We start from the raw sequence: 27,360 nt of genomic DNA on the forward strand, positions 1-27,360 counted from the left end.
AGATAAACAAAATTGACCTACCATGATTAGCTATATTAACCAAGAAAAGAAGAGACAACATTCAAATAAGCTCAATTAGAAATGAGAGTGGAGACATTACAACCAATACCACAGAAACACAAAAAATCCTTCAAGACTGCTATGCACACCACAGAGGTGTGCATAGAGCATACACACTAGAAAATCTAGAGGAAAAAGATAAGTTCTTGAAACATACAACCCTCCTAGATTAAATCAGGAAGAAACAGAAACCCTGAAAAGACCAATAACAAGCAGTGAGATTGAATCAGTAATTTAAAAATCACCACCACCAACAACAAAACCTAGGACCAGTTGTATTCATAGCTGAATTCTACCAGACATTCAAAGAACAACTGGTCCTGATTAGGGAATCCTCCCTAATTCATTCTATGAAATTAGTACCACCCTGATACCACAACCAGGAAAGGACATAACAAAACAAAACAAAAAAAACCTACAAACCAATATCCCTGATGAACACAGATGCAAAAATCCTTAACAAAATACTAGCTAACTGAATCCGACAGCATATCAAAAAGATAATACACCATAAGCAAGTAGGTTTCATCCCAGGGATGCAAGAATGTTTTAACATACATAAGTCAATAAATGTGACACATCACACAACAGAATTAAAAACAAAAACCATATTATCATCTCAATAGATTCAGAAAAAGCATTTTATAAAATCCAACATCCCTTTTTGATAAAAACCCTCAACAAACTAGGCATATAAGAGATTTACTTTAAAGTAATAAAAACCATATATGGCAAACCCACAGGCAATATCACACTGAATAGGGAAAAGTTGAAAGCATTCCTCTTGAGACTGGAACAAGACAAGGATGACCACTTTCACCATTTCTATTCAACAAAGTGGTAGTAACACTAGCCATAGCAATCAGACAAGAGAAAGAAATAAAGGGGATCTAAATTGGAAAAGAGGGAGTCAAACTAACACTGTACACCTATGATATGATCATATGCTTAGAAAACCCTAAAGATTTCTCCAAAGACTCCTAGATTTGATAAGCAAATTCAGTAAAGTCTCAGGTTACAAAATCTATGTACACAGATTAATAGCACTGCTAAATACCAACAATGACCAAGCCGAGACTCAAATCAAGAACGCAATCCCTTTACAACATCTGCAAAACAACAACAACTACTACTACTACTAAGAATATACTTAACCAAAGAGGTGAAAGATCCCTACAAGGATAACTGCAAAACACTGCTGAAAGAAATAACAGATGACACAAACAAGTGGAAACACATCCCATGCTCACGGATTGGAAGAATCAATAATGTGAAAATAACCGTACTGTCCAAAGTACAATTCAGTGCAATTCCTATCAGAATACCAATATCATTTTTAATATAATTAGAACAAACAATCCTAAAATTCATATGGCATATGGAACCAAAAAGGAGCCCCAATAGCCAAAGCAACCCTAAACATAAAGAATAAATCTGGTAATCACATTACCAGACTTCAAATTATACTATAAGGCTATAGTTACCAAAACAGCACGGTACTGGTATAAAAGTAGGCATACAAACCAATGGAACATAATAGAGAGCCCAGAAATAAAGCCAAATACTTACAACAAAAGCATACAGCAACATAAATTGGAGAAAGGACACCCTATTAATAAATGGTGCTGCAGCCAGGCACAGTGGCTCACATCCACTATCCCAGCACTTTGGCAGGCCAAGGTGGGTGGATCACTTGAGACTGGGAGTTTAAGACCAGCCTGGCCAACATGGCAAAGTTCCATCTCTACCAAAAATACAAAAATTAGCTGGGCATGGTGGCACATGCCTATAATCCCAGCTACTTGGGAGGCTGAGGCAGCAGAATCGCTTGAACCTATGAGGCAGAGGTTGCAGTGAGCCCAGATTGTGCCAATGCACTCCAGCCTGGGTGACAGAAGGAGAGACTCAGTCTCAATAAATAAATAAATAGTGCCAGGAAAACTGAATACCCACATGTAGAAGAATGAAACTGGATCCCTAATTCTCACCCTATACAAAAATCAACTCAAGATGGACCAAAGACTTAAGAACTGAAACCATAAAAATTCTAGAAGACAACCTTGAAAAAACTCTTCCAGATACCAGCCTAGGCAAAGAATTTATTACTAAGACTTCAGAAACAAATGCAACAAGAACAAAAATAAATAAATGGAACCTAATTAAACCAGGTGAAGTAACTCAGGAATGGGAAACCAAATTCCATATCTTCTCATTTAAAAGTGTGAGCTAAGCTATGAGCCCATGAAGACATACAGAGTGGTATTAAGAACTTTGGAGACTCAGAAGAGGGGAGAGTGGGAGGGAAATGAGAGACAAAATACTACATTTCGGATACAATGTATACTATTTGGCTTGTGGGTGCACTAAAACCTCAGAATTAACCACTGTACAATTCAACCATGTAAGCAAAAACCACTTGTAACCCAAAAGTGATTGAACTAAAAAAAAATTTTTAACCATAAAAATAATAAATCCCCTGTAGAGCCAACCAGACATCATATTTAATTTATGCAAAACCAACGGGCCAAATATAATCACACATTATGAGAATCACATACATTTTCTTTTTTAGATATGCAACTAATTTCTCTGTGCACTATCTCACGTTAGCTTTCTGTGATGCTACTAGCACAGAAACTTAGTCCCAAACCGGAATTCAGAGGGAGGAAAGGATAAGCCCAGTTCACTTGACTCCTGCTGAGTCCAGGCTGCTGGACTGTGTTCTATGCCACCTAACTCTCACAGGGAGCACGAGTGGCAACACAGGGAGAGGATCAGAAATAAGCTTGAAATGAAAGCCCACAATGCTCTGACAACTAATGCTAATGCTCGAAGCTAACATTTATTGAGTAGCAACCGCATGCAGACCTGTTCTAAGCACTTTCCGCAGGCTTACTCACATTGTTCTCCACCCAAAACTATCTCTGTCTCAGGCGGCAACACTCTCAGGACAGTCGCGTAAGCCAAACACCTTGGAGCCATGGGGGACTCCTCTCTCTTCCATAGCCAATCATTCAGGAAATCCCACTGGCCCTCCTTCTAAAATAAATCTAGAATACAGCCACTTCTCACCACAGACCCTGCTACCACCCTGGTTGGAGCTACATCATCTCCCACCTGGATTGTGATCATGACCTTCCTAGCAGGTGTCCCTTGGCCTCCACAGCCAGTAATAATCATAAAGCTTAGGTCCATCCCTGTCAACCCTCTGCCTGACTCCTGCCAGGGCGCCCCTGTCCCAATGAACATGGAGCCCTCACTTGGCTACCGAGCACTCCATTACCTCTCCTCCCTCACCACTTTCTGCTCTCCCCTTGCTCACATGGGTCTCCTTACTGTCCCTCAACCAAGCCCACACCCTCTGGCCTCAGGTCCATTCTAGCTGCTCCTTCTGTCTGGAAGTCTTTCCCCAGACACCATCCACATTACTCCCCTTTCCTTGTGACCACCCTTTCAACACAACAGTCTGCGCCCAGCCCAGTGCTGCCACTACCTTTACTCTATGTTACTTTTGCTTTTCCATAACATTTATCACCTTTTAAAATGATAAATATGGCCGGGTGTGGTGACTCACGTCTGTAATCCCAGCACTTTGGGAGACCAAGGTGGGCAGATCACATGAGGTCACGAGTTCGAGACCAGCCGAGCCAATATGATGAAACCTGGTCTCTATTAAAAATACAAAAATTAGCTGAGTGTGGTGGTGCACGCCTGTAATCCCAGCTACGTGGGAAGCTGAGGCAGAAGAATCGAGGTGGAGGTTACAGTGAGCCAAGATTGTACCACTGCACTCCAGCCTGGGAGACAGAGCAAGACTCTATCTCAAAAAACAAAATAATAAATAATAAAAGAAAAGGAAAGAAAATGATAAATTATTTACCTGTTTGTTATGTTTCTTGCTTATTGACGTCCTCTCCCCCATCAGGACATACGCCTCACAAAGGAGCGTCACCTGTTTTGCTTACTGATGTACACAAACACCTCCAGCAATGCCTGACATATGCCAGGCACCCAATAATTCTTTGTGGAATAAAGAAACTAGGCATTATATACCAAATACTGTATGATTTAATTTGAAATAATGCCACTATACATAAATTTTATAAATCTACTAAAAGCAAAAAACAACCCCTAAAAAAGAAAGATCCCACCTCACCACCAAGAATAAACTGTCCTCAATTCTCCCATACAAGACTATTTTTAACTTTCTTCAGCACACATCCATGGGACTATATGAGATAGAGGGAAAGATCATTTGCTTGCAGTTTACAAATGTAACCTCATGAAAATAAATTTATCCTCCCTTCAATACACAAAAGAATATAAATCTTTCTTTAGAAATTTACTGATTCTCAATACCTTGACATACATGTAGATGTCTTTCCCTAATATCTTGTTCCATTACTTCATAAAATATCATGAAGCTGAGTGCAGTGGCTCACAGCTGTCATCCCAACACCTTCAGAGGCAGGAGGACCACTTGAGGCCAGGAAGTTGAGGCTGCATTGAGCCATAATGGCACCACTGCACATCACCCTGGGCAACAAAGTGAGACCCTGTCTCAAAATATTATATATACCTATGAGACTATTATGTCCAGGACCACCTTTAACGTGGGCAAATGATCATTATCCATGAACCCACAGCCTCATCTCTGCCATCACACGGCAGCAGGTCAGCTGCCCATCAGTCCTACCCCTATCCATCCCATTCTGCTTTCCTTTCCACCTACTTCACCAAATGTTCTGGCTTCTCCTGACAAAGATGGCCAAAATAATTGCCCACTTTTACTGACATATAAAGGGGGGGGAAAAGAGGAAGGGAAACTTCATCTTTTATTTTAAAAGTGTATTACTAACTAAAATGATGTGTCTGACACAAAATATGTACCTAAATACCCAACTTACTGTTCTCGGTCCTAAAAATAGGCACTGCCATATGATGTATTAATTTTAATCACGGTCTCAGATAATATGATTAGTAGCAGCAGAGTTTGAAAAGTTGAGGTAACTTTCACTTTGGGAGGAGTAAATTCACAATTAAACACTGCAAAAATGGAGATGCAGCTAGCATTTTTACTCCACAACAGCTAAATACATTACCATATTACATGGGTGTTCTACACTCAATTTTGTTTTGATCATTTTATAATTTAACTCCCATGGATATTATCTACAATAAAGATGTAGAAAAGAACAAAACATTGTAAAATGATTCTTTTCCAATGTCCTAAAATAAGTACTGAGCAAGACCAAGACGTCAACCGAAGCACTTCTAGTATTAAAACTGTCATATTCACAACGCATCTTAATCTGTGTTTTCTTCCATCCAGGGTTAAAAAAAAAATCTAATCCATATGAATTGAGAAACAAAATGTTTGCATGGCCAGTATAGGTGAGAAAAATATAAGAAAGAAAATACTATTTTAGTCTTATTCTAGGAAACGAAGCTAGCTCACATTCTGAAACTGAATTTTCTGTATTTAAGTATTCAGTCATGAGAAAGATCTCCCAAATGAAGATTCAAACAGGGCTCTTCTTATAAAGATTAAATCATTCTTTTAATATCATTCAAACAATGCACAAACAGTAACTGTACAGCCCATGGGTAATCCAAAGCTCCTAGGAACCCCCATCATGTAGACCAGTCTGACTTCTTGATTACACAGGACCATGCAGGACCTTGGGCTCCCAGTGGGAGGCGCCCCTGGCAGGGATGGCACAGCCCCTTCTGCAGCCCAGACACCAGGAGCCTCATCTGCTACCACCCGCCAGGTTGGAAAGTGTTTGGCCTGTGCTTGGCACCTCTTGAACCACCCAGAATAGTCCAAATTGTTCTCTCTACAAATAAGGTTCAAGAGGGTATGCATTTTGTGTGCAGGCTTCAGTAACTAGTAAGGAAGCATCGTGTGTGACCATGTGGAAACCATTCCTGGGACGTGGACAGGCAAAGGCAGCAGTGGCATTGTTCTTCCTAAGAAAAGAACGTACCGCTCAGTATGGCTCATTTATTCCTCTGGGGAATAAGCACATGGTTTCTGCAATGTGTTACTAACTATATCACCCATTGGGGCAATACTGCCATCCATAAAAGTGTTTCTAACAACTGACAATCACTTTCTGACAGTTACTTAACAATAGCTATCTTCATACTGTGTTCTAAGTGTTTGATGCTTATAAAGTCGTTTGATCCTCAAGACAACCCTCTTCTACAGGGAACTGAGGCACACTGTTAACTAAGTTACCGCCATTCACACAGCTACAAAAGGCTAACCAAGGAGTTAAAGCTAGGCAGGACTTTTTCAATGTTTCTTTATTCAGTCAAACAAGTAAGCGTTTTAAGTGTAAAAATAGACGTTTAGGAATTCTGAGAAACTAAGCAAAAAATGCTGATGAAGCATGAGTAGAGAAGCCAAATATACACACTACGATGAAATGCAGATGAACTGAGACACCAAAGACAGAGAGGAAAGGAGTGCAGCAAGCGGCCGCACTGAGCAGACAGAAGGACTGATGCACAGAGTGTGCATGTCACATCTTGAGCATGCAATGCACGAGACCAGGGGACAAGCATTAAAAACAGTAAATGTACTTCTCCGCAGAGTTCACAGAAAAAAAAAGTAAATAAGCACATTATCTCATTTAGAAAACGATTAAGAGCTACAAGCAGCCTATATTATGCTGAGTATAACAATCTGAGAAAACTAATGTTAACTGTTGTCCTTTTTTGTCTATAGCTATGTGTAACTTGTTTTGTTAATAGTTCTTATTTAAAAAATCGAAGTACCAGGACAATCCATAATCCAACCTTTATTTCAAATATCACTGTCCGAAGAGCCCAAATTGAAAAATCTCTATCAAGAAAACAACTGTTCACAGTGTGGTATCTTAAAAATCATTATAAAATCTATATCAAAATTTTTCAGGCTAGGCACGGTGGCTCATGCCTGTAATCCCAGCACTTTGGGAGGCCGAGGAATGAGGATCGCCTGAGCTTAGGAGTTTGAGACCATCCTGAGCAACATAATGAGACTAAAAAAAATTAAAAATTAGCCAGGCATGGTGGTTTGCACCTACAGTTCTAGCTACTTGAGAGGCTGAGATGGGAGGAATGCTTGAGCCCAGGAAGTCAAGGCTCTAGTGAGCTATGATGGCACCACTACACTCCAGCCTGGGTGACAGAGCAAGACCCTGTCTCAAAGAAAAATTTAAAAAGAAAAAGATAAAAAAATTCTTACATCTGAGAAGTTCCATAGTAACCCCTCCTCTTCGCTGTGTCCATTCACTAAACATTGCCACCTGCCCTTTCTTGGAAAGAAACATCCATTATTCTGAGATAGTTTCCCTCTTACATTTTTGTTGTTAAGGTGATCTTCTTAAGGGTAAGTAATAAATGGTCGCTTGTTTGTTTTTTGTCTGCACATGGAAAATTAAAAGTTGGCAACTCTCTCAAGGCTGCAGTGAGCAATGACAGGCGCCACTGCACTCCAGCCTGTGCGACAGAGCAAGACCTGACTCCAAAAACAAAAAGAATAAGTTGGCAACTCTCTATAAGCTCACATTTAGTTTTAATGGTATAGAAAACAGCCCTAAATGTGGAGGCCTCTACTTCAGATACTTAGTGTTAAGAGGTCAGAGGACAGGAAAGGGAGAAGTGGCTCTGTAATGAATGGCCTGTGGCAGGTTAAGACAACGGAATGCTGGATAGCACACTCATCTGCAGGTGGAGGTGTACTGTTTGCAACCAGGTGCTGAGCGGAGTATGATCCCATCCTGGGTTCAGAATGCCAACAGCAAGGACAAGGGCTGCCTGGGATCACGTCAGGCTTAGGGCCTCTCTGGGGAGCTGAGCTCATAATCTGTTCTTTGCACATCACAGAGACAAAGAAAGGATAAAAGCTCTGAAACAGTCCTTTCCTCCGTCTGACCTCCTCGCCTTCTTGCTTTTGGTAAAAGCATATGCCAGAAGTCTCAGGCTGGCAATCCTTGCCCCATTCAGCCTATAGATGTTTTTATTGTGCCTCACACTATTCCAAAACCCAGGAAATTACATACACATATTTTTTAACTGGATTTCAGACTTCTGTTGGGGGGGGCGGGGAAGAACAGAGGACTCAAACTCCCAAAGAGCACCAATCCATTGCAGAGGCCCTAAAGACATGTGCGCCAGGCACCACAAGCCCACCACTCCTTCCCATCCTAAGGCCACTTTACCTACTCAGGGTATCTGCCAGACCCAGAAGTCAGCCTCTGAGGACCCTAAGGGAGCACCCCAGTGTTTGTTCAGCAATCCTAAAGCAACCAGCCGCTTTCTGCTGATGGGTTGGAAGATAAGTTTCAATAACACACCAAACATATTAAAACACATCACCTCAAACTGATTTCTAACGTACTTTTCCTATTTATTTTTAATCTGGCTAGATCTAAATAACGCCACATTAAACCTCTTTATATTTTATTTACACTAAGCCAAACCTTTGAAAGGAAAAGGAAGCTGGGCGTGGTGGCTCATGCCTATAATCCCAGCACTTTGGGAGGCCAAGGCGGGTAGATCACGATGTCAGGCGTTCAAGACCAGCCTGACCAATATGGTTAAACCCCGTCTCTACTAAAAATACAAAAATTACCCAAGTGTGGTGGTGCATGCCTGTAGTCCCAGCTACTCGGAGGCTGAGGCAGGAGAATCGCCTGAACCCTGGAAGCGGAGGCTGCAGTGAGCCGAGATCAAGCCACTGTACTCTAGCCTAGGTGCAGAGCGAGACTCCATCTCAAAAAAAAGAAAGAAAAAGAAAAAGGAAAAGGAAACAGTGGCACCTAACTATATACGTGGCTTTGTTCTTGAAGGTATATTAACTGCATATTAATTCTCAGCCATAACCATTGATTTCCAAATCATTTTAATTTCGATTGACTACATATAATTTAGCAAAGAACATTCAGCAGTTCCCATCTTCCCAAAAGCTAGCAAAATGCCAAGTGTTGGCTATACTTACATCTTAGAAAATAGCAAACTCTAATTATTTTAGGTAATATAGCTAATGGAGAATTAACAGAGTACATTTTGTTCAGCTAACCTTAATAAGACCCATCATAGTCTCTATATGATATAATGAAATATTCAGAATACCAATAATTTTGGCTCCTTCCCCAACCATTTCTTTTATTACAGAAATTCTGAGTTTTTGATTATCTGAAAAACACAATGGTTTTAGTCAATTACGATTTTCTTAAATAAAAACAAACACAGAAATCTTCAAAACTGATAGCTAGGAGTTAACCACCACTAATAACTCTGACCTTGGGAAATCATTGTGTAGCAATATCAGGACATGTTTTAAAAAAAGAGGAAGAACTGAAATCTACATTAATTTCTATAAGTATTAAGTGATACAGGAATATAAAACAAGCTTTTACAAATACATCTAATATAGTGCTGTAAAGAAATGTGGTAGAGGCTGGGTGCACTGGCTCACACCTATAATCCCAGCACTTTGGGAGGCCGAAACGGGCAGATCATAAGGTCAGGAGATCGAGACCATCCTGGCTAATACGGTGAAACACCATCTCTACTAAAAATATAAAAATAAAAAACATTAGCCAGGCATGGAGGTGAGCGCCTGTAGTCCCAGCCACTTAGGAGGCTGAGGCAGAAGAATGGCATGAACCCAGGAGGCGGAGCTTGCAGTGAGCCAAGATCGTGCCACTGCACTCCAGCCTGGGTGACAGAGCGAGACTCCGTCTCAAAAAAAAAAAAAAAAAAAAAGAGAGAAATGTGGTAGAAAATTTAAAGTTAGGAAGTTCTGCATCATGACCTTGAAAAGTTGTTTCATGTTAAATGTATCAACAATTACACTATTGATAAGTTTTCTAAAACTAAAACAATTTAATATGCCAATCTCCTCCCTTTCCTTTGCATCTGGTTTAAGTGTAAACCCAAATTAGCTGATAAACTATTGAATGCACTTTTCCTGGGTATTTCTACACTTATCCTGTAGACACAGAGTGAAATAAGAGACAAAAAAGTGACAGAAAGTCCAGGGGTTATATTGAAGAAGAGTGATCAAAAATCTATGGGTTAGGTTTGTTTTGTTTTGGAGACAAGGTCTTATACTTTGTCATCCAGGCTGGGGTGCAGTGGCGCGAACATGGCTCACTGTAACCTCAACCTCCTGGGCTCAGGTGATCCTCCCACTTCAGCCTCCCAAATAGCTGGGACTACAGGCGCATGACACCATGTCAGGTTAATTTTTTTGTATTTTTAGTAGAGACAGGATTTCAACATGTTTCCCAGACTGGTCTCAAATTCCTGGACTCAAGCAATCTACCTGTCTTGGCCTCCCAAATTGTTGGGATTACAGGCATGAGCCACCGTGCCTGGCCCAGGTTTTTGTAAACTACTTGGGAGGCATCCCAGAAGCTCTGCTCATACAAGCTGTAATCAAGAAAATGGCTTCATGCTCACTCCCGAAATGAAGCAAGGCACATCCCCTGGGAACTGTAATCTACAGACAGGTTCAGAGAGAGACAAGCCACCTGTTACAGGCCTCAGGTGCTGACCGCAAGCAAAGCAGACAGCAACTGAGGCAAAACCTGACTCTTGTGTTCTCTTCTTGGGCACTGCTGAGTGTCGAAGCTGAGACTCACAAGGTGTCCTCAATGTGCACTCCTGGAGTGGGACACCGTCCTAAGCCACCTGATGCTGCCAGCCTGCTCACACTTCCATCTCCCATCATTAGCAAAAGACTTCATAAAACCACACGCCCTACCTACCCTTTAAACACAATCTGACATTACATCTGGCTCTAATTATACAGTGGCAAGCAAATTGAATTTAAGAGGAATATGCCTTTATATATCTCACTGGCAATAATGACTACCAAATCAATAATAAAATGATCGTATTCGTATGAGGATGTGTGGGTGTTTAATAACACCACATGGCACATACTAATTTTTAGACCTTATAAGCACCATTTATAGATATCGCCACATATTAATTTTATATGGAACACTGCAGACTCTGAATTTTGACTAGTTGTCAAAAACCATTAAAATACTACCTTGTGGAAATTTGAGTCCTTGTTGCTCCTTACAGCATATTCAAACTGTAAGAATGTACTGGAATCCAATCACACCCTCACCCTCTTCCCAAACCACAAAAAGTACACAGGGAAAAATATGCACTGGGCAAGAAGACAGCTTACAGAATGCAAAGTACAGCTTATAAGAGGTAAAATTCAAGTGAGGAAAAAGCACATGAGGACTAGTGTATTACAGCCAAACGATATATGGGTAAGTCTCATACTACAACTAATTTTCTCTAGGATAATAAGGCACTCACTTTGTAAAGGTGAGAGTCAGTAGGGAAAGTGCACCCTGTGCACACCCACAAGGTGGCTCTAATTTTTGAAAAGCATCCCCACATACCATGTGTTGCCACCTCCAGCATCACCAAGACCAGGCTAACGTGGGCACAGAGGCAATCAGAAATGTACAGGTAAGTGTGCGGTGTGCAAGGGTGCAGTAGAGCAAGGGTGCAGAAGAGCTCCAGAACCAGAACCAGGGGCACAGCGCCATCAAGGGGCCGCTATGACCTCAATCCAAACCTCCACAATGAGAAGCTGCTGTGGAATAAGAAAGCGGAAACATAATTTTCAAGCTAGTATTATATTTCTCTAAGCCCATGGCTTCAAGTGGCAGTAAGCCTAGGCAGGTAAGACATGAATTTCTGTTACCTGTTTTTCTCATAATGACCAATACCTGCAGCAGCATAGAGTCATAAAATGTCTAAACAGAACTTTCTTTAAAACAAAATTCCAGAGTGTATATATTCAGATTATTTTTATCTCTTCAAAATAACTACCTTGGGGAGCTATACATATTTATTCCACTGATGTTTCACTATTAAAAATATTGTTTAAATTCATTGCACAATCTACACTGCCATCTCTCAAAGACAATGTTGAAATGATTCCTGTGTCGGCCAGAAAGTTAAGATAGAAAGTTTCTAAGTCCCCTTACAATTCTAATAAATTATTCTGGCCTTCTAGGAATAATATAAGCATCTATGATTTAATAAAATATAACTCAGTCTTAAATAACAAGTTCAACTCTTTATACACACACAATCAAATATTATATGATATCCATACAAGTGGTCACACAGTTGCACACCTTTCTCTATTCTACAAAATCTATCTACAAGGCAGCCCACTCCAACTTCAGACAATTTACTCACTTAAAGCTAAAAACAAAAGGTTTAACCTCTGTTGCCATACAGAACAAGGTTTGAACATAAAGTACACAAAACAGAAATTTAATCACTAGTGATTAAACTGACTGTGACTAATTTAGACTAAGTATTGCTTAGTCATTCACCGAAAAATGGAATATCCATTCATATTTTCCTTGCAAGGCTGAAGTTTTAGAAGAATTAAGATGATAACGTTTGAGTGTCAGAATTCTTACAGAATAAAAGGTTAATTTATAAAAAATAATAATATCAAAGGGAAAGAATCATTGATTATTCTAAACTCTGAGCAAAAGTAACTTGCCCTTCAGCAAACCCTCCATCTCTCATCACTGCAAATAATTAGTAGAATTTATTTATTTATCAAACCAGTAGTGCTCAACAGAGGCAGAGATAGGAAAGAAGGGGGAAGTAGGTCACCCCCAGGGGAATTTTTTTAAATATGTGTGGGGTTTCTTGAGTGGCATTTAAGGGACACAGGGCCAACGCTGCTAGAATTCCCACATGTGGGACAGTTCTTCACAGCAAAATATCATCTTGCGTTTTGCACAGCTGGAGCAACTCACTTGACATTTATGTGTATGAAAAATCTATTTATGCTTCTCTAAACCTTAAACCTACTTCCATTTTACATATCATCAAAAAGTATTTTTGCATATTTAACTAATTCCTGTCTCTCCCAGGAATGCAACTCTGTATATATTGAGTAAAGGCTTTACTTTGTTTTGTGCAGAACTTGCAAATACTGTTCACCATTTCAGAAAGATATCATGGAACTCAATGCTGTTCAATGACTCTCCCTCCCTGACATAGTCCAGCAATAAAGTATTTTCACTGGTCACCTTCACGGTGAATCTATTATAATCTATTATATTGGATGCAATCTATATATTGGATGCAGGTACAAGCATCCAACTACTTGATTTTATTCTCTAGGTTAGTCATGTCCAAACATTTTGAAGTGCGTATCATTTTATCATAAATTACATATGTTTTTCCATTGTATTATTTATGCACATTATATTCACTTTTCTGACAGTATGTATAGGTAAGTTATTTACTTGTTAATTTCATTTCAGGATACTCAGAGAAATGTTACAAATATTTGTTATCAAAACACTAAAACTACCACTCGATCCAGCAATCCCACTACTGGATATCTATCCAAAGGAAAAGAAGTCATTATATGACAAAGCCACATGCACACGCATGTTTATAGCAGCACAACTCACAACTGCAAAAATATGGAACCAACCTACATGCCCATCAGCCAACGAGTGGATAAAGAAAATGTGGCATACATATACCACGGAATACTACTCAGCCATAAAACAAAACGAAATAAGGGGCTTTGCCGCAATTTGGATGCAGCTGGAGGCCATTATCCTAAGTGAAGTAACTCAGGAATGGAAAACCAAACATCAAATATTCTTACTTCTAACTGAGAGATGAGCTATGAGGACACAAAGGCATAAGAATGATACAATGGACTTTGGGGACTAACAGGGAAGGATGGGAAGAGGGTGGAGGATAAAAGACTACACATTGGGTACAGTAGACACTGCTCAGGTGATGGGTGCACCAAAACCTCACAAATCACCACTAAAGAACTTACCCATGTAACAAAAACCACCTGTTCCCCCCAAAAGCTGTTGAAGTGATTTTTTAAAAGAGTCTGATTAAGTTGAAACCCCTGATCCATAGAACCTCAGGAACGTCCTTCCATCTTGGTTCTTTCCATATTAGGTTTAACAAGCAAGTGAAAAAGGAGCATAGGGGACAGGTGTACCCCAAGCCATTCACTGACGCTTTTATTTGTATACCTGGCAAGGAAGCAGGGAAATTTATGCTCTGGGAACGAAGACAAAAAGCTCGATTTCTATTCTGTTCTGCTCAATTTCTTATTTTTAGTCCAAGAAGCTGCTCGTGGCCTGTAGAAAAGTGCCATCCTACAGAAGGATAAGCTAGACCTGTGCTTTTATTTAACTATGGGGACCTTCATTATGGAAACCTTGAAGGAAACTGGATAAAAATCAGGAAAATGTCAAGGCGGCCAGTAAATTAAATAATCTCAACATAATTTACAAGCAATTTCTTTTTCTTCATTTTAGTTTTTCGTTTGAGATAGGGTCTCATTCTGTCACCTAGGCTGGAGTGAATTGGCTCAAACACGGCTCACTGCTGCCTCGACCTCCTGGGCTCAAGGGATCCTTCTGCCTTAACCTCCCATGTAGCTGGGATTACAGGTACAGGCCATCATACTCGGATTTTTTTTTTTTTTTTTTTTTTGAAGAGACGAAGTCTCACTATGTTGCCCAGGCTGGTCTTGAACTCCTGGGTTCAATCAATCCTCCCACCTCAGCCTCCCAAAGTGCCAGGATTACAGGTGGGACCCACCACACCCAGTTAGCTATTTATTTTTATTTTTGCTGACATGTTTAAATACTTAAGCTAGGGAAAACTTGAAGAACTTTTTTAATGCTCATCCACTAAGGCATACATGTTTTGGTGAATTTATGATCTTCACTTTCAGTATAACACTCAACTAGGACACGCAAAGGCAAGGACAGAGATTTTTCAATTTCCAAAAAGTGAAACAGATCTCTCTTTTGCGCCCTATGCCAGCAGTGGCCACGTAAACAATAGGGAAATAATATCACCATGAAGATAGCTCTTCTCCGCAAGGCACTTATTAAAACCTTGCACTCCTCCTCCGTCCATAACACATGGTCTCTGGAGGGAGCGCAATATGAGCCAGCTGACAGAACCAGAAGCTGGCGTGAAGGTCAGGCGGCCTGCCGCTCTGCGGCCCCCACAGACATCTCCTGAGGTGCCATCTGCGGTGCAGAACAATAGTGCCTGTCACTTAGGGCCTTGACAAGGATATTCTCACTCTAACTTTTGGAAAGCACACTACTCCCTTTCAGTGTCAGCACAGGCCCCGAGCCTGAAGGCCCGCTAAACCCAGGGGCTGAGCCTGAGCGCCTGCTAAAGAACAGGCCCTGAGCCCGGGGGCCCGCTAAACCCAGGGGCTGAGCCTGAAGGCCCGCTAAACACAGGCCCTGAGCCCGAGGACCCGCTAAACACAGGCCCTGAGCCCAGGGGCCCGCTAAACACAGGGGCTGAGCCCGGGCCTAAAACACAGGGGCTGAGCCCGGGCCCCGCTAAACACAGGCCCTGAGCCCAGGGGCCCGCTACACACAGGCCCTGAGCCCGGGCCTAAAACACAGGGGCTGAGCCCGGGCCCCGCTAAACACAGGGCCTGAGTCCAAGGACCCGATAAACACAGGGGCTGAGCCCGGGGACCCGCTAAACACAGGGGCTGAGCCCGAGGACCCGCTAAACAGCTCTCCCAGCCCCTCCCAGTGGCACTGTGAATAGTAAGGCATTTCTAAGGAGAAAGGTCTGAGTACCTCCTGCCAGCACCCATCACAGGTATTGAGGAATGCAGCTGAAGGAATAAACCTATTAATAAGCCAGTGAGTCTCCTGTACTGCCATGCAAAAAAGCCTCAAATTTGAATTTGTCCATGGTTGTGAGTTTCCTGGAACAGGTCCAGTCTGTGTGGTCCTCCTAATATCATTTACATTCCATGACCTACCACAGCCTTGGCCAAAGTACACACTAAGTAAGCGTTCAGGGAATAAATGAATGTACTCTTACCCGCTGTCTATATTACTGGCTTCATAATTTCCAACTGTGCAAGCGCACTAAGTATTAATTATTACTCTAGAATGAAATTCGCCAAGCTACTGAATGCAACTTTATTGCAAAACCTGGCTATGAAAAAAAGGTTGACATGACATCATAGAAAACCTCGTGGACTGGAACCGGATGAGGAAGGCCAAGTCACAGCTCCAACTCTGCCGTTACTCAGATGGATAAATGCAGGCAAAGTCGTCTTCAAACTGCTACTAATAATTTTATGTCTTCACCACAGTTTGATTAACAATCACAACACTTGTACTTAGCCAATCATGGCAAGAAAGAATCAACAGGGACCATCTACTATCATTAGAACATTTTACAAGAGAAAAGGCGTTTTGAATTGATAAAGTTCCCTCCATGTAGATAATGTGCTTTTCGATTCATATTCTGACGCAGCGACTTCTGAGCCTGGAAACACTGCTTAATGCAACAGACCTCTGATGTATCATCTGCAAACCAGGCTGGATTAAATCAGCGGCTCATGACTTGGGGTGATTCTACCCCTCCAAGCCTCCCCAAGGGACAGGAAGAAGTGTCTGGAGATAGTTTTTGTTGTCACAACTAAGGAGTGGGAGGTGCTACAGATACCTGGTGAGGTGAGGCAAGGAACACTGACTGCTGCTTACCATCCTACAAGGCATGGGACAGCATGCGAAACAACAAATTCCTGTTAACTGTACCAAGATTGAGAAACCCTGGATGAGATTATTTTTAAACTCCCTAAAATTCAAAAAATGCTGAATTCAAATGTGTAACTACTTTTACACAGTTGTAAACTGTACTTGTAAGTAAAGTTATAAACTTTACTTACAAAGTTGCTAAATGTGGGACATCAGAAGCCTCTTCCTAAGCCATAGCTGGCCTAGGGTGGAAGTTACAGCTACTCTGGGCTGAAAGTTCTAGGATCTTGAAAGACAATTTGTTTGGAAATAAATGCAATGTAAAGCCTTCAAAGCCGTGCCTACTAACCTCGCACTTTGCGCATCACGGTGATTAATGTGTAACCGTACCCTTCACAGCTTCCTTTCTTTGTTCTCTCGCCCTTTACTCCACAGCGATGGGCATTGTTTGTTTTGGACACAGATGCAAGCCCGTTCTGAAAAGACAGACAATTATATTCTCCTTGTCCTCATAGTAAAAGAATAAAGTGGCCCTAAAGATTACTAATGATCAGCCGGGCGCGGTGGCTCAAGCCTGTAATCCCAGCACTTTGGGAGGCTGAGACAGGCGGATCACAAGGTCAGGAGATCGAGACCATCCTGGCTAACACGGTGAAACCCCGTCTCTACTAAAAAATACAAAAAGCTAGCCGGGCAAGGTGGTGGGCGCCTGTAGTCCCAGCTACTGGGGAGGCTGAGGCAGGAGAATGGCGTGAACCCGGGAGGCGGAGCTTGCAGTGAGCTGAGATCCGGCCACTGCACTCCAGCCCGGGTGACAGAGCGAGACTCCGTCTCAAAAAAAAAAAAAAAAAAAAAGATTACTATGATCGACTGCGATAAAATAGATGGGCATCACCGATTCCCACAAAACACAAAGACCACAGCACTGCTCAAGTGGGGATGCTCCTTTGAGCTCTTGGTCTGTAAACCTTAACAATTCCTCTTCTAAGCTGAATTGCACGTGTGAAGCTGCCCAGAAACAGTCACATATCTACTAGGAATAAAATTACAGCAAGTTATAGTTTTGGAAGAGAAAGGGGAAAAAAAATATTTGTTCTAACCATTCTCAGAAATTGAGTGCATAAAATACAGATTTGGAAGTACTATGCTGGCATCTCTAATAATTCACCTTTATGATGTCAAAGGCCAGGACTAAGGGCTATAATGATAGGGAATTAAAGGATATTCTTTGCCATAAAACAAAGAGTAGAGCCTTTGTATTTTGTTTGATATGTGACCATAATTATAATTAAATGAACAGCTGAAAGGTCAGTGCTTACATTTTCAATAGAACCCAAAGTCTTAGAAGCCTATACACAGAATCCCAAAATGTTAGGAATTTTGTAAGATTTCTTTCCTGAATGAGCTTGTCACTAGTTGACACAAAATCACTCATCCTTTATTCACCGGGCATCCAACATGTGCCAGACAATTGCTAGGCTCCGGAAATGCACGGCAAAAAGTCCTTACTCAACCCAACAAGTTTTCTGGAAAACACAGAAAAGTAAAACTCTACACCTCAGAATGCAATCGTGGACAACAGTACATGGTGGTAGGAAAGCACACAGTATGTATAGTCCACTGTCTTTTTTTTTTTTTTTTTTTTTTTTTGAGAGGGAGTCTCGCTCTGTCGCCCAGGCTGGAGTGCAGTGGTGTGATCTGGGCTCACTGCAAGCTCCGCCTCCCGGGTTCATGCCATTCTCCTGCCTCAGCCTCCCGAGTAGCTGGGACTACAGGCGCCCACCACCACGCCCGGCTAATTTTTTGTATTTTTAGTAGAGACAGGGTTTCACCGTGTTAGCCAGGATGGTCTCCATCTCCTGACCTCGTGATCCGCCCGTCTCGGCCTCCCAAAGTGCTGGGATTACAGGTGTGAGCCACTGCGCCCGGCCTGTATAGTTCACTTTGAAGGAGGCTTGGAGCCTCCTTTTAGGAGCAAACTTCACAAGAAAAGCAGACACAAATATACAAAAGCCCACAGGGAACGAAGACACCATCCCCTCCAAACACACAAAAAGGAGGGTGTCCATGAGTTGCACAAACCATTAGACAAAGAGCAAAAAAGGCCGACTTAAACAATGGAACACAGTGAAAAAACATTCACAGAAACATGAATGAAAGTCTTATAAAGTCTGCGTTGTTCTCAACCTGGCACCAGGATGTGCTTACAGAGTCTCAGGCTTGGCCAAGCTTCCCACTCCCAACTCCCATATTTAATCAAGTCACACTTAAATGACAGGATCAGCAGCATAAGAAGCCAGTGTGTTTGTGCACACTCCACATTCATGGTAAATAAGAAAAAACAATCTAATTAAAAGTAGAGCACATCCAGATAATTATATAGCTGACCCCACCAGAGAAAAGCTTATAAATTGTGGACCACAAACTGCATCTGGTCAGCAGACGTATTCTATTTCTCTTAGCAGTATCCTAAGATATTTAAAGCAGCATTTTTAAATACAGAGACTTCACATTTTTAAAACTGCAGATTTCCAACTTCAGTTTTGTTTATTTTTTAAATAATGGCCACCGCCTTTAGAACATGTAAGATCCACGGTTTGCTGCAGTCTTCACCACTCACTACTGCCTCCAAAGCACGAAGGGGATTTTCTAACTATTTCTTATAGTAGACAAGTACCTATGTCCAGTTTTCTTTTTTTCTTTTTTCTTTTTTTTTTTTTTTTGGAGACTGAGTCTCGCTCTGTTACCCAGGCTAGAGTGCAGTTGTGCAATCTCGGCTCACTGTAACCTCCACCTCCTGGGCTGAAGCAATTCTCCTGCCTCAGCCTCCTGAGTAGCTGGGATCATAGGCATGCCACACCAGGTAATTTTTGTATTTTTAGTAGAGACGGAGTTTTGCTGTGTTACCTAGGCTGGTCTTGAACTCCTGACCTCAGGGAATCCACCCTCCTCATCCCCTCAAAGTTCTGGGGTTACGGGGGTGAGCCACCATGTCAAGGTTTGCCCAGTTTTCAAAGGTAAGGAAAATAAAAATAAAAGTGAGACCAAATGAACTCTGAATTTTTTTCTGTCTGCCTACTTCCTTTATTACTTTCCTTCAGACATCCAAATTGTTGGCCCTGGATTTAGATCTTAACCCATTTGCCACACAGCACCAAGTGAGTGTACCAGGTGTAACCAGATTAGAAAATCAAAGCCAGGAGTCAGACAGCTGCTCTTCTATGAACTGGGCTTTGATTGGCATCAGCACTAACCTACATGCATTCATACAGGCCTGGAATTGCGGCTATAATCTGGTCCTTGATTTTTATTTAGAAATAAATCATCATAACAGTAATAATGACCAAATACTATTTTTCATATGTTGTCACTCCGGGAAGTACTCACAAAAGAAGAAAGGATGAAAATTAAGCAATGGCTCATAACTACAGAACCACTGACCCTTCGGGAGTTTGGAAGGTCCCAATGTCAGGATCAGTGCTGGGGCTCCATGCTGCAGGGAAAATGAGATAAAAATGGTCCATTCGGCACCTCCAATAATTTAGACCGTCTGGTCAGGACTGAGAAGTTACCACAGAGGCTCTTGATGGCACACTCTAAGACTGCATGTGTTTGGGGGCATGTGCCCATGTACAGACAGACTGGGAGTTCAAATTCAGGAGGGCTATTAGGTCTAGTGCCTAAGCAGAATATCAAAACCCATCATCACAGAAAAGGGGAAAAGCCCACATTTGCTAAGCTCCAAAACCATCTGCCTAGCACAGTGCTGAGTGCCTGACACACACCACAACTACACCAAGTTGTCGCCTTAAAAATAACCTGTTTCCCCTAGGGCTCACACTGGGGAAATGATCCAAGCAAAGTTACCAGGTACACTGCTCCCCAGTCTTCCCCATCTCCAAAATTCACTCCGCTTCTCGTGCTAGAGATCAAAGGAGTAATCCTGGATTCTCCCCGTTTGCCTACCCTCTAACCCATCAGCAATTCTGTAAATTACACCTCCAAAATACTCAAGTCCCTCCACTTCTACCCACCTCCATGCCCCACTCCCCAGCCCAAGGTCACCTCCCTGACTCCCAACTGGACACCTGCAATGGTATCCTAACCGGTCTGAATAAGCTGCACAGACCTCAAATAGGCCTTCCTGGGGCCTTCAGCCATTTCCCACCCAGGCCCTGCCCTCCTGCCTGGGGTCTTCTCTCCTTCCTCCAGGGCACCAAGCTCTTTCCCTACAAACCGCCTCAGGGGCTTCTCTCTGCCTGAACTTCCTTTTGCCTCCATTCCCCACCTGGCTAGCAGCTACTCATCCTCAGGCACCTCTTCTGGCCCACAAATCTGCATTAGGCACTCATGTGGGTCTTTTTCAGGGTTACTTAAAGTCTGTACTTACATATGTTTGGCTGATTAGTTGCTACCTGTCTCTCACTGGACTACAAGCTCCATGAAGGCAGGCGTCATGTCTGCATAGTCACCCCCATACACACAGTACACAAGTGACACAAAGTGGATACCCGAAAAAAATGCCTCACCCCTACGTTCCTCAATTCACTCAAAAAAAAAAGGACTGGAGCAATGCTGATTTAATCTAAAAAGCTCCTGTCATGATCATCTTAAAAGCTATCAGAATAGCTTGCTTACATACCAAAATGTAAAAGTGTTGTACTCTCTATATGTCCCTCTAGTTAAATACATTCTCTCTGGCTAGTTACAGTGAAAAGAAATGAGATGCATGCACTGCTGTTCATCTCCTGAGGTCCCCACCTGATACTTTTCAAACAGTTTATTAATCAATTATTAATTGTGGCAGCAACCACACTTTTATCATTTCACATCCATCTTCAGGAGGGATACATAAGCATTGTCAGAGCTTGCCTCATTACTTCCAGCCTCATTAAGAGAATGTTTCCCATATGAGCTCAGATCAACACAAAATGAAGAAGGTTCACCAGGTGACACTGAGCAGGGCCGCCACTACTGTGACATCATCCCCAAAAGGTTCACATAGGTCAAGGGAACAGAGCTGTGACAACTCTGATGGGCTCACAGTTAAGGTTTCACTTTTCCATTGCTACCGTGGAAAAAATCGTTTGTATTTGCAAAATAAAATACGGATAATTATCCTAAAGCACTATCCTTTAAAAAATTCATGCAAATGCTTAAAACAAAGATTATATGTGTATGAGTGAACTGAAAAGCTTCATTTCCCCCAAGCATCTTCTAATTTCATCGTTCTGCTTTATTTTGCTTAAGTACAAGATGCTGATATTTATACTGCTTGCTGTTATTCACTGTAGTAAACAGTGCATTGTTTTTTTTTTTAATGGACCTAAATAGTTTTCTTCAATTGGAGGTATGTTCCTATAATAAACTATCCTCAAAATATTGTTGCCAATGCTACAAGATGGAAATGTTTTGTAAAGTGTAAAATGCTATTCGAATGAAAGGAGGACATCTGTATTCCTCAAACAGAAAGCAAAACATTTACACACAGCTTGCACTGATGTGTCACCACTGAGATCACCTCTTTTTAGCCAAGTTCAACTACATCTTCTCAGTTCCTATTTTTCTTATTGGCAACTGACAAGACTTACCATGCTGTTCCCTGCATTCCCTCCCTTATTTCTCCACTGGCTTCCCTGTGACTGAGACACCTGGTTTTCCTCCCCCTCAGACTACTTCTTAGTTTCTCTCACTGACTCCTTTCCTGGGCATGGACCATAGTCATGGAACTGTTCTTTTCTCTCAGTGCTAGTTTATTCACCCTAACACATGCTTTTTAGGATCACCCCCATAGTCGCTGAGTACTTCCTAACTGGCTTTCCCCTGATCCAACATCAGAGTTTCTCTCTCCAGTGAAAAGCCATTTCAGGGTTTTCAATGGTTTTCAATTCAATGGTTTTCTGTTGTTTAAGGATGAGCCAAAGAATATGTTTAGTTTTTCGCAATGCAAAACCATTTTGCTTTTACCAAAATATATTTTCTATAATATATTAATACATGATATAAGCATTCCTAAAATAATATTTTAGTAGAGTAATTTGATAAACGCATTGTTTTAACTTTTATTTTCAGTTAGGTTACATGTGCAGGTTGGTTACATAGGTAAACTCATTTCTTGGGGGTTTGTTGTACAGATTATTTCATTACCCAGGTATTAAGCCTAGTATCCATTAGTTATTCTTCCTGATCCTCTCCCTCCTCCCACCCTTTGATAAGCCCCAGTGTGTGGTGTTCCCCTTTATGTGTCCAAGTGTGTTCATCATTTAGTTCCCACTTGTGAGAACACGCGGTATTTGGTTTTCTCAATCCAATGTTGTATAAACGGAATTTATCCTTTCCACCCTGCCTCCAGCCCACCAAACCTACCTTTCCTGCTCACGCCCCCACTTCACCAGCAGCAGCATTCTTCCTTAATTAAAATAATTAACTGAAAGAATGAACACTTATCTAATGGTGATTTTCAAACCTTCCTTCGGCTCTCTGGAGAATGGAAACCTTGACCCACCTGAAGGAGTAATGGGGGAAGGAGTGATGGGGGAAGGAGTGATGGGGGAAGGAGTGATGGGGGAAGGAGTGATGGGGGAAGGAGGGGTGAAGGCTTCTGCTTCCTCGGTCAGACTGGGTGCTGGTGCTTCCTACACAACCTCCTGGAAGTGGCTTTCAGGTCGGCCTGTTCTTCATAGGAAGAATTCCAGGGCTTTCCATCTGCAAATCTTCCTTCACAGTCAGCCTGATCTCCCTCACTGCTGCTTTTTATCACCTTCTGCCTCTGCTCAGCAGTTGTCTGCTCATATATGGATTCAGTCCTACGAGTATTTGTTGAGCATGCACTTACCCACGTGTCAAGTCCCATGCTAAGCTAAAGAGGCTTATTACCACCAAAGTGGAATAAGAAGTGTAGTTTAAGATAAAACCACACAGGTACTGCAGTGAAGTTACACAGATGATACAGAGCACCGAAGATTCTTATGATGAGCTTTCAAATATGCAAACTTACTTCTCTTTAAAGTGAAAGTTAAGTGAGTTTCCATCCCTACAAAAAAAATTAGATAATTAGCCAGGCATGGTGGTGCACAGTTATCCTCCCAGTCCATAGGCTGAGGTGGGATCCTTTGAGCCCAGGAGGTCAAGGCTGCAGTGAGCCATGATGGTACCACTGCACTTCAGCCTGGGTGACACAGTGAGACCCTATCTCTAAAAAATAAAAATAAATTTTTTAAAAAGCGAAAGTTAACACAGTTCCTTCACTTTCTTTACCTCTGTCTTCACCAGATCACCTTCCCACCAATACCCTTTCTTTGGAAATGGAGTGAGAGCACACTGCAGAGGTTAACCAAGCTTAATATTTCTTGTGACCCCAATATTGTGCAGCAAAGTGCTAAGTGATTCTGCAGTCAAGGGTTACATGCATCGCATCCTCAATGTGGCCTCACATCTAAGAGCATAATTAATAGCAGTGTTATGTTCATCTTCCTTCCTACTCGACCATTACACACCAAGTCAGTGTAGTCAAATCCAATCCCTTTGGATACGCCAAGAGAAAAACCTCTCCTCTTTCAACCATTTCTCCTAATTCTGTAGTAACATAAGGAATAACTGAAGTTGTCCGTTTCAGCATCTTTCGAAGAGCTAAATGCATTCCAAGTTTTTCATGTTACCAAGCACCAAAAACAAGTCTACCGTACCCACCACCTGTTTGTCACTTTAACCTTTTAAGGTGACAGATTAGAAAACAGAAGAGCCACACTACACTTATTCCAGCCAAGGACTGAAACTGGAGCCTGCCACAACCTTCTTCCAGGTGACAGAGATTAGAAAACAGAAGAGCCACACTACACTTATTCCAGCCAAGGACTGAAACTGGAGCCTGCCACAACCGTCTTCTAAACAGCTCCAACAGAGGGATCCAGAAGATGGGCCACTAGCAAGTCACAGTGGAGTCCAAACAAGCATGAAGTGAGAGGGAGTCTTCAGTATGGGAATGGCCAGGGGGGTCGTGGTGACCAGCTGCCTTCCTCTGGCTATTAAGTACAGCAGTCTTAACAGTAACAATGACCAGGCCTTCCCTTTATTTAGTTCCACCTCGGGGCATTGGCGCATTAAGAATGTCCCTCTAAAGGCATATGTAAAATTAAGCACACTTCGCACTTTAACCAGTGACTAAGGGAGATCAAAGGCAGAGGACAAAACCTACCCGGAGTTTTCGACCTCGCGAAAACGCTCTCACCAATCTCGCAGGTAACTGCGGCGCTGGCCCAGGTGTGCCCAGCTCGACTCGCGTCCACCTGGGACCAAGCTGACCCAAGAAGACCCGGAGAGCAGGCGAGGGCGACTGTGGCCGGGGCGCCCCCCGCAGTTCCAGGCGGTGGCAGGAGCCTGGGAGCCGCCGTCCCAGGCTGGCCAGGCGCCCGCCCGCCCTGCGCGCACTCCCTGGGCTCCCGCTCCCGAGGCTGGGCAGAACTCGCAGAGAAGGACAAGGGCAGAAAGCGGGCGGAGGGATGTAGCGCTCGTCTGTCCGGGCACAGGACACTTGTCGGCTGAGGGGTTCATGCGGGCAGACGGGGGCCGTCGGCCCCCAGAGGAAACAAAAGCCAAATGCCCACCGCCGGGCGCTCCGTGGCTGGAGGACTGGCTAGGGGCCCTCGGGAGTCCCGTCCCGTCCCTCTCCCCCGGCCCCGGGCTGCGCTGGCTCTAGGGCGCCCAGGTAGCCGCGCCTGGCACCCTGACCCTGCCCTCGCGGCTGCTCGAGGCGCGGGGCTCTGCGGCGGCCGCGCCCGTCCAAAGTAAGCGACAAGTAAGGCAACGCCTCTCGCGGGGAGCCCGGCGCGCGCCCTGGCTGCGAAAGAGAAACAGAAAGAGCCTGGGCCGGGACTGGGGCTACTCCCAACAGCCACCGCCCCCACCGGCCCGGCCCGGCTCGGCTCTCGCCGCGGGAGTCGCGCAGGCCCCTCCACCCGCCCGGGGACTGGGGCTACCCCGCGCGGCGGCGGCCGTGGGCACCCACGCGGGCTTGCGACCATCCCACGCGGGCGGCGGCGTCTTTCTTACCCCCAGCGGAGCGGCGCCTGCCCGCAACGCCAACCGGGTGACAGGCGGGGGGCGAGTCGGAGCGCGAGGTTCCGCCAGCCCAGGCTGCGGCGCCGCTGCCCGGCGGTGCCTGGCGGGAGGGGCGCGAGGGTGCACGCGCGGGGTGGGGGCGCGGGAGCCGCCCCCTGCCCGCCCTGCGCGCATGCTCCCGCCGCACCTGCCTCGCTCCGGGTTCCACTCCCCGGGGAACCGGGTGGCGCTGGGCCCACCGAGGTCGGGGCTTTCCCGTGGGAAGGAGGTGGCTGTGGCTGGATTTTTAGATGCGTCCTTCTCTGTATTTGTTCCCTTGGAAGGATTCCCCCAAATCTTGTCTACTTCCTGCCTGCCAGCCTGCTTCCTCGCAGAGATGTCCCAGTAGCTCTCCCATGCTTCATCCCAGCTCTTGGGGTTCACCGTCTGAAGGCTTTCTCCTCAGGATCCCTCTCAGTCCGGCTGCTCGCTCCGATTTTGCAACCTCCCCCATTCCCCTTTCCCGCTCTTGACTTTGCTACTCATACGTACCTGCATACCATTTCCAAATAAAATAATACTCTTTCCAAGTGGCAAGAAGTGTTTGCTGACCCTGTTCTAACTGCTTGGAATTGAGCAGGAAACAGGAGCTGGGCAGATCCTGCCCTCATGGAACTTATGGCCTTACTGGCCAACTTTGGTCCTTCTCAAAGCATTGTCGCCCGGTTTGGGAGGACTGTATTAAATAATTTATTTTGGCTTACAAATAAAGGTAGCTGGCAATTGAAGACTATGTATTGTGACTTTTGAATGAAATGTTCTTTCATAGGATGCCTTGTGTATAAACCCTAGTATGCAAATAATAGCTAGTAGGTACAAAATAAGTATTAGTTTGTTGCTTTCAGCAAGAAATTGAATAATTTAGCAGGATTAACATCCAAAATGATCTTTTTGGTTTGTCATGGGCTACCATAAACCGAGAATGAAAACTTGCTTTTTAGGTGAGACTGGGCATTGTAGAAACATAATTTCGGGTTCTTACTGAAAAGAGAAATATAAACCCCATTGCTAATGAAGTTTTTAAACTAGGAACAATGATCATAGAAATTCGTAAGTGCAAACACACACGATTTGTGTTCTGTGCTCTAGTCAGTTAAGAAAAATATATTAGCCAGGTATGGTGGCTCACATCTGTAATCCCAGCACCTTGGGAGGCCGAAGAGGGCATATCACTTGAGCTCAAGAGTTCGAGACCAGCCTGGCCAACATGGTGAAACCCTGTCTCTACTAAAAATACGAAAATTAGCCGCCGGGTGTGGTGGTGGGCGCCTGTAATCTCAGCTACTCAGGAGGCTGAGACACGAGAATCGCTTGAACCTCGGAGGTGGAGGCTCCAGTGAGCTGAGATAGTACCTCTGCACTCCAGCCTGGGCAACAGAGCGAAACTCCATCTCAAAAAAAAAAAAAAAAAAAAAAAAAAGAAGAAAGAAAAAGAAAAGAGAAGAAAAAGATATTAGAGACAGAGAAAAAGAAAGCAGTAGAAGACCTCAGTAGCGAGAGGAAAACGTTTGAAACACAGTTCCAGCCCATTTTAACATTGTACTAAGGACTTATAGAGTTGCATTTCTGTGACAACGGGCACTCCTGCAGGTACCACCTTTGGCTGGATACTTGCTCACCAGATTGG

General features: G+C 43.3%; 1 protein-coding gene across 11 annotated transcripts in view; it reads right to left on the reverse strand.

Annotated features, from left to right (window-relative positions):
• The window catches only part of LOC105478848 (L3MBTL histone methyl-lysine binding protein 4), a 448,884-nt gene extending 422,740 nt beyond the window's left edge, over positions 1–26,144 (reverse strand). For 8 of the 11 annotated variants that reach the window (XR_011617078.1, XR_011617077.1, XM_011736550.3 and 5 more), the window contains exon 1: positions 25,686–25,810. The gene's annotated coding sequence lies outside the window, so the exon portion shown is untranslated. Of the gene's footprint in view, positions 1–16,986; positions 17,048–24,831; positions 25,503–25,685; positions 25,811–25,881 lie in introns of those variants that run through there. The other 3 variants (XM_071085617.1, XM_071085615.1, XM_071085616.1) reach the window with 3 other exon arrangements.
• Positions 26,145–27,360: the final 1,216 nt, after the last annotated feature.

The sequence above is a fragment of the Macaca nemestrina genome, chromosome 19, assembly GCF_043159975.1.
Source record: "Macaca nemestrina isolate mMacNem1 chromosome 19, mMacNem.hap1, whole genome shotgun sequence".
Taxonomy (NCBI): domain Eukaryota; kingdom Metazoa; phylum Chordata; class Mammalia; order Primates; family Cercopithecidae; genus Macaca; species Macaca nemestrina.